Source organism: Astatotilapia calliptera, chromosome 19, assembly GCF_964374335.1.
Source record: "Astatotilapia calliptera chromosome 19, fAstCal68.1, whole genome shotgun sequence".
Classification (NCBI taxonomy): Eukaryota; Metazoa; Chordata; class Actinopteri; order Cichliformes; family Cichlidae; genus Astatotilapia; species Astatotilapia calliptera.
Window position 1 is genome coordinate 22,290,985 of NC_137440.1, and position 14,138 is coordinate 22,305,122.

The 14,138-nt window shown below is 39.4% G+C and overlaps 1 long non-coding RNA gene across 1 annotated transcript; it reads right to left on the minus strand.

The window, feature by feature from the left end:
• Positions 1 to 11,852: 11,852 nt before the first annotated feature.
• LOC145422505 (uncharacterized) lies at positions 11,853 to 12,488 on the minus strand. The gene is made up of 2 exons (XR_013903806.1): positions 12,117 to 12,488; positions 11,853 to 12,030 (listed from the first exon to the last, which is right to left on the minus strand). It is a non-coding gene; the product is annotated as an uncharacterized LOC145422505 (long non-coding RNA).
• Between the last annotated feature and the right edge of the window lie 1,650 nt (positions 12,489 to 14,138).

A 14,138-nucleotide genomic window follows, 5' to 3' on the forward strand; every position in this document is an offset into this window, starting at 1 on the left:
AAGAGTATACTGTCCACCCAGGAAGCAATGCGCCATCTGTCAGCTTATGTCACGACGAATGTTTCTCTGCAGTTAGAGAATACCCACAATGCCTAAAAAACAAAAAACAAAAACAATGCATGAAAAAATTGTCTTCCAATATAATGTGACATTTTTTTTACAGAGCTCATTCAGCAGCCATACTGTGTGTCTCCACAATCAGTCTGCTGCTTGTGTGTTAATGACAGTAGCTCAGAAGGTGGAGCTGGTCCACCAGCTATCAGGGTTGATTGCCTGTTGTCTCCTTACTGCATGATGAAGTGTCCTTGAGTGAGACGTTGATACCCAAACTGCTCCCGTTGAGCAGGTCATGGCCTTGCATGGCAGCTTCTCCGCCACTGTGTGTGACTGTAGGTGTGTGTGTCTGCAAGCTTATATGATGGCACTAAATAAATGCAGGGACGCCTTTCTGCTGTCATGGTTACGAGTCACGACCATCAGCATAAAGCACAAAGCTTCTCGGTAATGTGCTTTTTTTTTTTTTTTGCAGCTGTTCAAAAACGTGCACACGGCTCGCTGTCTGCATTTTGTTTTCTTTAATGTTGTCGAGGCCACACATGCCTCATGTATGTATGTAACTGTCATTCACTGGAACACAATACTCCTTCCTGTCCAGTTACAGTGCACACGTATGAATATGTTTGCTGAACAAGTGAAGCCTGTGAATGGAGAATCTCATGGATGGACACCGAAGGTGAAGTATTGAATTCCAAGAAAAAAACTTTTTTATTTTATTTACAAAGAGTCATCGAATTATTGGTCTTTAGGTTTCCATTTCTGTCCCCGTTGTTTTTGTTGCCGACTTAAGTGAAGGAGAGGAAGTTCACAGCAGAATTTGTTAATAATTTACTGAAGAAACACTCACTTTTCAGCCAAAATGGAATTAGTTGCTCATGTGTTTTATAAATTCATGATGTGTAATTTGACCTCTTTGGTATTACGCTGGATGTTTCCATGTGAGGCAGAGTGCATCAGTGGAGCCGTATTATCAGCGCAACTAGGTTAAAATGCTCAAAACTCTGACACTTTTTAACATTCATGTCTTAAAAGCAGGTAACCCACACAGAATAATGGTAGTTCTAGACGTAGAAGGATCAAGAAGTGCATACACTTGCCTCCATATGCAGGAAGCGATGGCATTCTTTCTATGTGGTGCTAACTGTTTAAATGTAAAAGAGGTAAAACACTTCACTTTGATTTCAATGTACTGGAGGACTGATAGCATATACTGATAGCATGTCATATAGAATATGATTGCTGAAAAGTATATGTTCTACAGGAAAGACACACTGTGCTTGATCAACTTAGACTTGAGCAGTTATTAGAAACTGATGGACTCTGTAAAACGGTGACCTTCATCTGTGTTGCGTCACTGAAATGCAGTGGCTTCCCTTCACTGTCTAAGCTGGGATGAAGTGCTGCCACCCGGTGGATACACTGAAAACAACTTTTATTATGCTACAATGGAAACTATAATGTGTAGAGAAAAACTTGTGAAAAAAACAAAAAACATGTTGTGGTTTTAACCCCATGGCATTTTTATCTAACTTTAACATGTTTATTTCATATGTGACTCAAAAGGCTTAAAAGCAATATAATCTATGCCCCAGCTATGTTTAACTTCTCTTTAAAATCCAATGAACTACAATATGGTATGCAGCTAATTAGTACTACTGCTTTAATGGAAGAAATTACAAGAAAATGCAAGTGTATTCTCCGCAATATGTGAATGAAGGCGTGCTGAGTGTGCATAGGGTGTTGTACAGAGACACTGTCTCTGTGTGTGCATGTAAAGTGTGTTAAAGTTGATACTCTGGTATTTTTACCTCCAGTGTGCATGTGCAAGTGCAAAAATTATCTCGTCAAACTCAGATTTTAACCTGCTGATTATTAGCCCCCCATGCACTGTAACAGTTGCTTTAAAGAAACAAACAAAAAAAGAAATGTACAGGTTTTTAGTGAAATCACTGTACTGTATATCAATCATTTTGTTTTTTGTTCATGTATGATTTATCAGTTGCTGGGATTAAATATATTTATTGGATCTTGATATTTGTTTGTATGGAACCTTTTTTTAATGATCTATGTCAACAAAATGTATACATTTACCCACATTTCACTCAAAGACAACTCTGGATTCTTCAGGGTTCATCCTCGGGGTACAATGAATATCTGTACAGTAGCTCACAGCAGAGATTTCCCTCTGGATCAGGTCATGGCTACTCCTGAAAAGTAATACAACTAAATCTTTTCTCCTGCTTGGCTAAAGACCCAGAATTAAAAGTAAATAGGACGATGAAATTAGTTGTTTTACATCCATACAGTTTGAACATAAAACAAACTTATATAAAAGGTTTTTTTGGGGGGGAACAGCGCACACATTAAACCCCCCCTCAGTGTTGGAAAACATCTGCAGTCTGAGATTAAGCAGGTGTAAGTCTTTGTTTGAACATTTGACTTCTTTACATCGAGCTAATTGCTGCTTATGCGAAATCACAGAGCAGGCCATCAAACGTGCTTTACAAAAATGCTCATATCCTCAAGGGATGAGCAACTTTCCCTGTGATTGAGTAACTGGTGCTCTGAGTGAGAACTTCTAGGTCACTACATGTTCTAGTGCTTTCCTTCAGGAAGATTTTCACAGGGTCACATCTGAAACTGTAGCAGACACAATCACATTCTTTCTCTAGATCCACAAAGACAGTGTAATTTATTCTAACCTCTATACTTCACCGTCAACATCCTCAGCATCAGTAACTCTTTCCCATAGCTTCATGGTATCATCACTTTTATCCCTCTGTAGTTATTGCAGCTCTGCACATCATCTCACTCTTAAAAACTCTGTACCAGTACACTATTTCTCTATTTCTCAAACATTATCTCACTTTCTAAGATTGTTTTTAAACAGTCTGGTTAGAAAGCCCACTGCCCCCTCTCCCAGAAATCTCCATATCTCCACAGGCATGTCATTTGAGTCAACCACCTTTCCGTTTTTCATCCTCTTCATAGCTTCCCTACTTCCTCCTTACTAATCCTCTTCACTTCCTGGTTCACTATCTGCTATCCCTCCTCCTCTCTGTCATTGTCTTTATTTTTATATAGTTTTAATCTTGCGAAATATTTTCCATCCAGGGAATGAGTAAAGTTTTTCAGGATACTTCAAAATCTGTAGAATAAGGGTGAGTATTCTGTGGAAAACCTTCTTGGTTTTGTACCTGCTATAGAGAGACAGCAAAGGGATGCTTTAATAAGACTATCCGATTGTTAAGTGATGACGTGACGAATTCTACTTCCGGGCCTAAAGTAGTCGTTTAATATGGCTTTTGTGTTGTTAACATGTTTAATGTTATGTATTTTCTTCTATTTAATCTCAAAAAGCTCCTAAAACAGTCAGTGATCACTGTTGACCTACCTCGGCTTTTATTACCGCTAATCATTTATTTAAGCTCAGTTTTTAAAACCTTAGGATGTAACTACAGCCCAGCCCATGCAGCAGTATATGAATGGCTAACCTCGTATTGTGGATGGATTATCTCAGTTGTTCTCCTGGCTGAAGTTTGGTCCTTTTACAGCATCCTGCCATGCGATTACATTTGTTCCTGACCACCGAGAACACTCACGTTAACTTTTATCGAGTGGGAAAAAAGTTAGCTTGTTTATATTATGCTAAAGGGGCGATTGTGGCTCAAGAGTTGGGAGTTCGCCTTGTAATCGGAAGGTTGCCGGTTCGAGCCCCGGCTTGGACAGTCTCGGTCGTTGTGTCCTTGGGCAAGACACTTCACCCGTTGCCTACTGGTGGTGGTCAGAGGGTCCGGTGGCGCCAGTGTCCGGCAGCCTCGCCTCTGTCAGTGCGCCCCAGGGTGGCTACAATGTAGCTTGCCATCACCAGTGTGTGTGAATGGGTGGATGACTGGATATGTAAAGCGCTTTGGGGTCCTTAGGGACTAGTAAAGCGCTATATAAATACAGGCCATTTACCATAACATAGCTGTATCACTAGCGGTCACGTAGCACATCATTATATACCAGCTAGCCCAACTTCAGTAACCCTACAAACGTCACTGCTGTTTAGTTTTCTGTCTTCATTTATGCTGGAAGTGATAGCAGAGCTGTACGTTTTAATTTGTTTCCAAAACCCTGCAGTCAGGACATGCTATATTGTATTTAGATAGAAGCTAGCGAGCTAACTCCCTGCTAACTTCTAACTCCGTTAAATGTCATAAATTCCGTTTTCATGGATGCCTGGATGTTAAACTCAATTGTTATACCTGGTAGAGCAGAACGCTGATCATTTTATTAAAGATGAAAGAATTTAGACAGTTTTTCTACTCTCAGTAATGCCATAGTGATCGTTTGATATATGGACCTGCAGCGGATTTTTTTTTTTTTAACTTTATTTATCACATTTTAGACATACAGTCAAGTAAAACAGGGATCACATAAAAGATGACATTATGGTAGTACAATGAAGAACAGAAAGAGTGACAAGGACAGTGAGACAAAAGTGAGTACAAAAAATAAAATAAATTAAGGGGAACATAAATAAACAAAATGGACCTGCAGCAGAGTTTAGGTCCAGACACGGCTAGTGACGTCAGACTGAACAACCGGATTGGCTTGTTAGCGGAATGCTAACTTTAGCATGCTAACATGCCCAAACACCAACTATATGCAAATTAGCAACAAATAAACACGTACGACTGAGACCGGTATTCGTCATGGTTTTCTTCATTTTTCAAGGTTGTTATGATTAAGCAGGTGAGGTGATGAAAAGTTAAAAAAAAAACCATTCAAATTAAAACGACTTTTCATGGCAGAGCACAAGCCTACAGTCTACAGTTAAGAGACCTTAAACACACATCAACTCAGTGGTACTCCAGGCTGTCCAAAGGTTTTTTGAAGTTTTTCTTTGGACTCCTTTTCACTCATTTTTAGTCCAGTCGTTGTACTTGACCATTTTCAGAGGAATGCCTTTTGTTTGTTGAGCCACTTAACACTGACCTATGACTCATTTAAGCATAAAAACAGGACCATAAAGCAGTGTTGTGTCTACACCTAAGAACATAGCAACCAACTAGTACTAGTACTTGCAGCCTGTTGCAAAAACATACAATTTGTTCACATTTCTCTAGTTGAATCTAGAAAAATGCCAACTTTGATTGTCCTACAAGACACCTGGAGAACTATTTCTGAACACTACTAAAAGAAATGACAATGCGAGAGTTCAGGCTGTGTGGAAGAATAATGGTCACAGATCATACCAGATATTGACTTTCAAGCTGATTTGAAATCCACAAACCTTTTTGATTTGACCTTATATACTTTATACACATTTATATTTGCACAGCTTTCAGTGAATCACTGCACCTATTTCCTGTTTTCAGGGCAAATTTCCATCTAAATCACAGTAGTAAATGTAATGTAACACAGAACCTTAGTCTTATAGCATTATTGTTTTTAATACTATATTTTTAGCCTATTTTTAGAGTGTAAATTGCAGTGACCTAGATTATACACTCCGTGTTTCTGAGTGCATGCCTCTATCACAGTTATCAGGATCATGGTTAATTATGCAAGCAATCCTCTGAATTACTGCCAAAAATCTTCACTGTTGCCTTTATAAAGTGTAAACCCCTGGCCTATAGGTGTTTATATTATAGCAGGTACTTTTCATGTGTTCACAGCAAGCTGCAGCTCACTTCTTTAACCACACGATGGCTCTTTTTCACCAACAACGACAGGCGAGCGGACAGGCAGCTTGAGGACACAGGTTGATCCTGAGTCATCAGTCTGCTGAAAGATTAGGTTGTCGAGTAGGCAGTTTTTATGGCTGTGCTTTCCAAGCAACGGGACAAAGATGGGTTTAAAATGTAACTTTTCATGATGCACACTCGTAGGATTTTATAGCAGTTGAGTTGCCCATCAAATATGAAGGTTTCACTCATCTTTGTTTTTAACCTGTAATTTATTTATGACAGGCTCTGACTTCAGCATTTTATGTAAGCATAATAAAACTGGAGTTTGTTTAGTTACATGATGGTGCGCTGACAGATTTGTGTTTGTAGAAGAGAAGTAGAGAAAAAATTTTCCATCTCCTCCCTCCTTGCTACCACACCTTGCACCAGCTACTGAGAATATGGGTCATTAACATGCCTTGTCAAATCAATTGGCTTTGAGTTCCAATTGGCCCTGGGGCCCTTCAGCAGAGCCATGCCTACCTACCTGTAAGAGGGTTTGTCTTCTTCACACGCCCGAATGCACTAATTGGCACAAAGCTGCTGTGGCCCTGCCTCAATCGGCACTGTCGGCAAGTGGCTTCATCACCCTTCTTCCAATCACTCTCTCGCACTCCAAATAAGGACATTCAGAACCTGTGAGTGTGCTGCCTAAGGCGGGAATTTAAGACCTGTCTTGTGAGTGTGTTGTGTTGCTCGTGTGCGTGCGCCCCGCACTTTGTTAAGCTTAAGTTTCACCGGGCTTTTCTTGTGTGACTTCATTGTTCTCTGTGTCAGGTCTAGAGTTTGCTTAACAGGAAGTGGATTAAAGTCCAAGCGTTAATGTAGAATATCCGCAACAGCTCGACTCCACTGAAACTACATTGCCGGAAAGAAATCAGAACTCTTAAGCAGGCTAGTAGTCTTTATAGGTGCAAATTATGAAGTCTGACTTAGCTCTGTTTATTAGTTATATTTTGTATGAATGTGAAAATGGGCTTAAAGTTTCTCCAACCTCTACTGAGGCCCTCCTCAAAGATTTGGCGAAAACTCTTCTTGGTTGATTTTTGTTTGCTTGTACCATTCCAAATTCTTACAGTGTTTATAGCTAAACAAGCTTTTAAAATACACTCACCGATTCTGGGCAAGCATCTTTTTTGGGGGCTGAAGGAGGAAAAGATTTCACTCCCAGTCCTCTCCTAAGAGAATATATTAGGGTACTAAGCTGGGTCTCTATGAGGTAGTTTAACATTAGTAAATGAAATGATCAAGATAGAGTAATGTAAGTTTACTTTGAGAACCTTCTTGCTGTCTTTTAACACATTTCTCAAAGCATAGCTGGCAGTCTGATGTTACATTTTTTTAAATTGCAATACTGAATTTGCTAAACTGACTATGTGTACATGTAGGGAAGGGACTGATGGCAGCTGAATGTCAGGTTGGCATTGAGAAGCACTGGGCTGAATGACAGCGCTATGGTTCATTTAGTGAGCGTCATTAAGGGTGTTGGGGGTGGGGTCGGAGGCCGAGGTTTGGTTGGGAAGGCAGACTGACAAAACGAATCGTTCCATCAAATCAAGGCAAGGCCTTAACATTTGCATTTCCACTGAATCAGAGCCAGTGAAGAAAGAGCTCTCCATTGAAGGGAAACTTGTTTGACGTGTGAATGAGCGAATGCATCAGGCTTTTGCTAAAGCACATTCATGCCTTCACAGCTTTGGACAGACTTTAGGTCTTTTGCTCAGATCCTGCTGGAAATCGCAGACCTTTTTAGTCACTTTTTCCTCTCATGTAGGCTGCTTGGCAGTCAGGCCCTCCTGCAGTCAGGGTTGGACCAGCACAGGATGAAGAGCTACATGTTCATCACTTTTCTTTTCCTTGACCTTACTGTACTCCTGTGTCTTCACGCTGCAATAGAGAGGCCAAATAAATCTGCTCACTTGGATGTTTGATTTTGCCATGGCATCCACATGGCATGATGACTGAGGTCTTGGGCTAGATGCTGGAATTTGGAGGGCTACCATATTTAAATATGCAGCTTCCATATGCAATATGGAAACTTCAATCCTTTGGTCCACATATTAGGATACAAGTTAACACCAGTGACCAAGAGCAACTGGGAACATAAAGTTTTGTCATCTAATCATATGTTTCGCTTTTCCATTTAATAAGCTAAAAAGTGGGCCACTGCTGTAGTTGCATTTATGTATCAATTTAATTCAATTTTCAATGTTCAATTCAATTTTATTTTGTTATTTATTTAGTATTATCAAGTACTAGATGGACACTATTGACTTTGTTAAGCCTCTAGTGCCACCAGGTTGCCAAAATTATGTTTTGGCAACCTATATATATATATATATATATATATATATATATATATATATATATATATATATATATATATAGTGCTGATTCTAAAGTATACATATAAAGAAATTTAAAAATCTAGTCTTTAGTAGGCCTAAAAATTTGATAAACAGTAACAACACATGCCGTATTACACCATGTCATTGTTTATTTAGCAAAAACTAACCCAAAATGCAGAAGCTGTGTGTAAAAATACACCTTGTAGAACCACCTTTAGCAGCAATAATGATGTTCTGTTTGACATACCGGTCAGTCTGTCACAGGGGATTTCAATAAGGTTGACGTCTGGACTTTGTCTAGTTCATTGCAACACAATCATTCATATCTTTTTCAGCCATTCAGTTGGCTTGTTGGATATTTGTTGGTGTGCTTAGGATCATTGTCCTGTGGCATGACACAGTTTTTGCCAGACTTTAGCTGTCAGACAGATGGCCTCACATGACCTTTGGTATACAGAGGAGTTCATATTCGACTGCCCAGGTCCTGCCTGCAAAACAAGCCCAAATAAGTACCGTCCACTATTGTGCTTGACACATGGTTTTGTGCTGATATGCTGTGTTTAGTTTTCACCTATGCATTATGTCCAAAAATCTCCACTTCCTATCAAAAGGACTCCTGTGGTTTGTTCAGATGCAATTTTGCAAACCTAAACTGTGCTATCATAAGAGCAGTGTTTTTCCAGTTGTATGTCATGAATTTTAACATTTAACATGCTAACTAAAGCCTGTAGATTCTGACATGTAGCTCTTTTTTACATCATATGACCTTATTGTGAAGTTCCCTGGATGTCCATTCCTGGGAAGACTGACAGCTGTCTTGAATGTTTTCAAGTTGAACAGGATGATGGATTTCAATCACAACATCAAATTTAATTTAATTTTTCTTTCAAAAAAATTAATATATAGGCTATTATTTTACTAATATGCAGCTGAATTGTGCACACATGCACAGCCCCAAAGGCCTACTTTAATCCAGGAAAAACCCAGATTTAACATTTATTATGCAATCTGGTTTAGTAATGCATGGCATGCCAGGCTGCAGATTCCTCACTATAACTAAAAGGCACAGCCACTGATATACAGTTATTTGGGGGAGCTTTGTAATAAATAGAAACAAATAGACGTATTTATATTTTGGTCTAAAAAGTGCTCCAGCATAGTTTTAATCACCTCGGAGATTGTCTTGATTACCTTTCCTCCTTCCCAGGTGTGCTGTGCTCCCTGAGGTCCCTTTTAAAACAGATGCACTCATTATTTATATCCCATCTTAAGGCATGTGAAATGAGACACTTTGAGAGCTGTGTCCCAGAGCTGTGTGATGACACATCCTGAATAAAAACTATCTGTATTTCGGATTGTCAGGATAATCAGCTTGCCTCTGAGCCTGCCAGTTAGTACCTGGCAAAGCTCCTGTGTAAAACCACAACAGGGGTTTGTGCATACTTGATGTTGACGGTTTGAACTTCCATCTGCAGCGCTCTAGAAACCTGCCGTTTTGTTAACGGTCACAGCTTATCTACTACGAGGCTTTGCATAACGAGATGGAACAGCGCTTTCCCACGCTGCTTTACATGTATTTATATCAAAGGTAATTGTTTGAAATGAAAGTGTGGAGGAGCTATCATGAGTCCCTGTAATGTAGTTAAAAGTGCAGAGTTAACCACTGAAGATAAGGTGTTATTACCAAACACTTAAGTGAGCTATTATTGAATTATTACAGTATGTGAAACTCTGATTCAGAGGTGGTAGGAGGGATACAAACAACATAAACAACCTCACAGCTACAAAGCCTTCTTGTGAACTCGCAGGCAATCCGATTTAAGCAATGTACTGTGTCAGTGTAAGCACGGGTGAAACGTGCTTTCATAACCAGGCAACATTCAAGCACAACGGATCTAGGCCCGGGGTCAAAGGAGAAGCTGCCAAGATGAAGAAATGTTCCAACGCCCTGCTTATTTTTGCGCAAACTGTTTTCCATATTCAAACTCACATTGTTTGCACTATAAATAAGCAATTTATAACATCCTGTATTTTAGTATATCAGATAGTAAATACATGTTTGAAACAAGCGGTGAAGGATTTTCTTTTCCTTTACTTTTAGTTCGTTTCGAACACTTCCACTACTATATTATGGAGGTCAGAAATCACATTTATTATTAACTCTGGTTACTTTTCATTTTGAAAGACCAATAATCTTAAAACACAATGGATTGTTAATGTTTAAACCATCGGTTTCCCAGTTCTTTGAGCTTATAATCCTTTACAAAAGAGATCGGATGTTGTTGAGTGTTGAGTGCTTTTCCTTGTAAACTTCTCAAATACCTTCAGAAAAGAGATGTCATTAATCATAATCCCACAACAAAGCAAGCACCAGAGGAAAATAATGTCAAATTTTTCTCATATGTCTTCAATGAATCCTCTTGCATTAATCCCTGACTGTGCATGTTTGAAAAGGACTCAGGCCTTTTGTTTAAAAAGAGCATTTATTTGACTACTGAACCTAATTACAGTTTCAGTGTTGGTTGTTCCTTGATTTTTAATGTTTGTTTTTCTGCAGAATAGGGACTTTTGTAAGTAAGTCAAATTTTCTGTTAAAACTCTTAAACATGGCTGCAGGGTCTTCTATAGTGTAGCGAAACATTGTTGCATTGTTTTAATTATATACTGTGAAAGATATTAAAACCACCCTACCTTAATTTTCCTGCTCTCTGTTTGTGTAGTTTCTCTATGTCCGGGACAATTAACAGCAGCTCTGCTCTCCAGGTACGAAGCGGAGCATGAATTATGGTAATAGCTGCTGGCAAGAAGGAAAATGGGAGCAGTTATTAAAATGAATGCTGTTGCTTCTCATTTGGGCCGAGGATGTGGCTGTGTTTGGATGCACATTCAACATATATCCCCTCCTCTACTTCAGAAGCTTTGGTGTGTATGCTTCTTTATTTTGCACTTACATGTGTCATCCCTGCTTAATCTCAAGTCTAACTTTGTTTCCACTTGGCCTTTTCAAATCCAGCTTTTTGGGCACCGATCAGAGTGTCTTAGCTGTCCAACACAACCGATGCCAATTTCCCCCACACCAGCAGGCCCAAGGGCCCCAGTCTGCGTTGTGTCTTAGTATGTTCCGCTAAGTTTCAAACAGACGCCACATTGTGCTGGAGCCCGGGTTCTTCCTTGCTCTCGACTTTGAAGTGGGAATTCTTGCACTTAGGACGTCGTACCATCATAGTTTGGTTTTGATGGCATCCAACTGGAGAGTCTGGCTCTGTTGTGTTTGCTCCTTTTGAACTACACTACAGTTTTCCACCTACCAAACATGACCTTCGACACTCATTTGGCCACCTAAGATGGAGTAGAGATGGCTCGCTCTCGCTATGCCAGTTAGCAGTGACATTTTTCATTTTCATCTCAACAAATAACTACAAAAATATGGTGACTAAAAAGGCTTTTGTGTCATTTTTGCTTATGAGTCAAGCACATGCTTTGTGTCGGTGTTACATGCAGCTTAAAGTGAAATATTTCAGGATGTACTGGATGAACTGCCACAGAATTTGGCAGTCCTATGAAAATGTGACACCTTCCAGGAATTCTGTCATATTAGATTTGTTTTTTAAGTTAGCTTATGTAGCTGATGTGTCCTCTTAGTCTACTGTTCTCCTTGACTGTTTCCCCGAAGCTCAGATGAGTTTTAACAGTTACAAAGGGTAAAAAAACAAACAATGTTACAACCAAATACTCTTTAACCAGTTCCTCTATCACTGATGAATAATATATTTATTGTGAATCCTTTATCATGGGGAATGAGGAAGAAGCAAATTTGAGCAAACTCTAGCAAATTTGAATGTGGCATGGATGATGTTATCACACAGGCTGGTTTTAGTCTTTCAGAAACTGCTGATCTGCTGGGATAACTGCAAAGTGAGAGAAAAACAACTGTAAACAATGTGTACAACTAAGATATAAAGTAAAGCATCTCTGAATGCACGGCAAGCCAAACCTTAACGAAGGTGGGTTCCAGCAGCAGAAGACCACAGTGGATGCTACTCCTTTCAGCAAAGGCTGCAGTTTAGATGGGATCACCAAAAATTGGGGAATTGAAGATTGGAAAAATGTCGCTTGGTTTGATGAGTTTGATTTCCACTGAAACATTCAGATGTTAGAGTTAGTGTTTGGCATAAACAGCATGAAAGCATGGATCCATCATGTTTCAGGTTCAAGGTTCAGGCTATTGGCGGTGGATCCATCTTCTGATGCCTGCTTCCAGCAGGATAAGACGCCACATCACAAAGCTCAGACCACCTCAAACTGGTTTCTTTAATATGACGGATGGGTTCACTGTACTAAAACAGCCACGAGATTTCAGTTCAGTAGAGCAGCTTTGGGATGTGGTGGAACAGGTTTCTGTGCACTTGCACAAACATCCCACTCACTTTTCTCCCTTTATGTTATGAAAGTTTTTTTGTTTTTTTTTTGTTAATTTACGTTGTAATTTATGTTCGGTCAGTCTGTCTTGTCTCTGCTAGCCAGCTAACTAGGCCTCTTAGTTAGCTAGTTTAGTGTTTTCTGTTAATTTATGTTGTAAATTTATGTTGCATGTAGCACCTTGGTTCCTGGAGGAACGTTGTTTCACTTCACTGTGTGCTGTTAAACTGTATATGGTTGAAGTGACAATAAAGCCAACTTGACTTGACTTGACTTGAAAGACCAACAGCAGCACCGTGAACGTGCACGCATACAGGTACAAGCAAACTGCCACTTCGACATTACAACTTAACTGTATTTAACGGCAACACTATCTTCTCCCCTGTCTGTTTACACTAATTACAGCTGGGGTGCAGATACGCGTATGTGGCCGTGCACATTATTTTCTTATTCAAACAATCTAAGATAAGAATCTAACAGTATTACTTATCCCCCACAGAGGTGATGCAGATGCTTTTTGTTGCATAAGCCTCTTGGGTCATACTCCTCCTCTCATGTTTTCCAACTGTGGAATGACTCGCCCGTAGAGGCAAGCGTTTGTGTTTTCCATGTGGCGCTTCCAAGCCGCTGGCAGTGGTTTTGGCAAAGTTTGACACAGGCCTCTTGAGGAACTCCAGGATACTATTAGGCTGAGTGACTGTGGCTATAACTGTGTGTCTATTTGTATGTATGTGTGTGTTTGGGTCTCTGCTATGTTGGATCATTGCCGCTGCACCACTCGGCACCCATGACCTGATTTTATTTTTGTCACCCAGGTGTAGAAACAACTAACTAGCTTTTGATATACTGTACAAATATATTTGTTACTGCAGCTGTGGGTACATTATATGCACAGCACGAGGGCAGCTACCTGCATTTAAAGTACTGCTCTTAAGTTTCATGTCGAGACACTTAAACTCTGCATGAAAATTTGACTTTTATGTTTTTTTTTAAGCTACTTTAGGTTTCCACTGCATTACATTATAATGTAGTGGAAACGTCTGAGAAATGTCAAACCTTTTTTCTTTGAGCTACTTTTAAAAGGTGAAGCTGTGTTTTATAGAAATCACATAGAAATCACACTTGCCTTATGAAAATCTTAATAAGTTTGTATTTTCTTAAATCCAGATTTTACATGAAAATATAAAAATAATGTCTTTTGAAGCCTGATAAACAGAATCATCAAAGAAAAAGAAAAAAAATCTCTCTTAGATTTTTTTCATGTGACCAACAGGAAGAGCATGAGTAAAGATCACAGGCTGTACGTAAAGAATAGATGTAGCCACCGTGACATCATCCACTGGTTTGTGGTCTGGTGTTTCATATGACAATGGCAAAGCTTTTTGTTTTTTAAGCATGTGACCATATTTGGATAAGAAGAACTTGACAGATAGTGCTCTTTGTGATACTAATTATGGTAGCTGATTCTTATCTGACACTAGAACCTTAATTCTGGCTTTTTGTCTTCTGGTAAAAATAAAAGAATGATTTTATTATTAGTAAAGATTAACTCGCACCTTTAAACCTCATGAAGGCCTAAAGTTAGTGGGTCAACTCA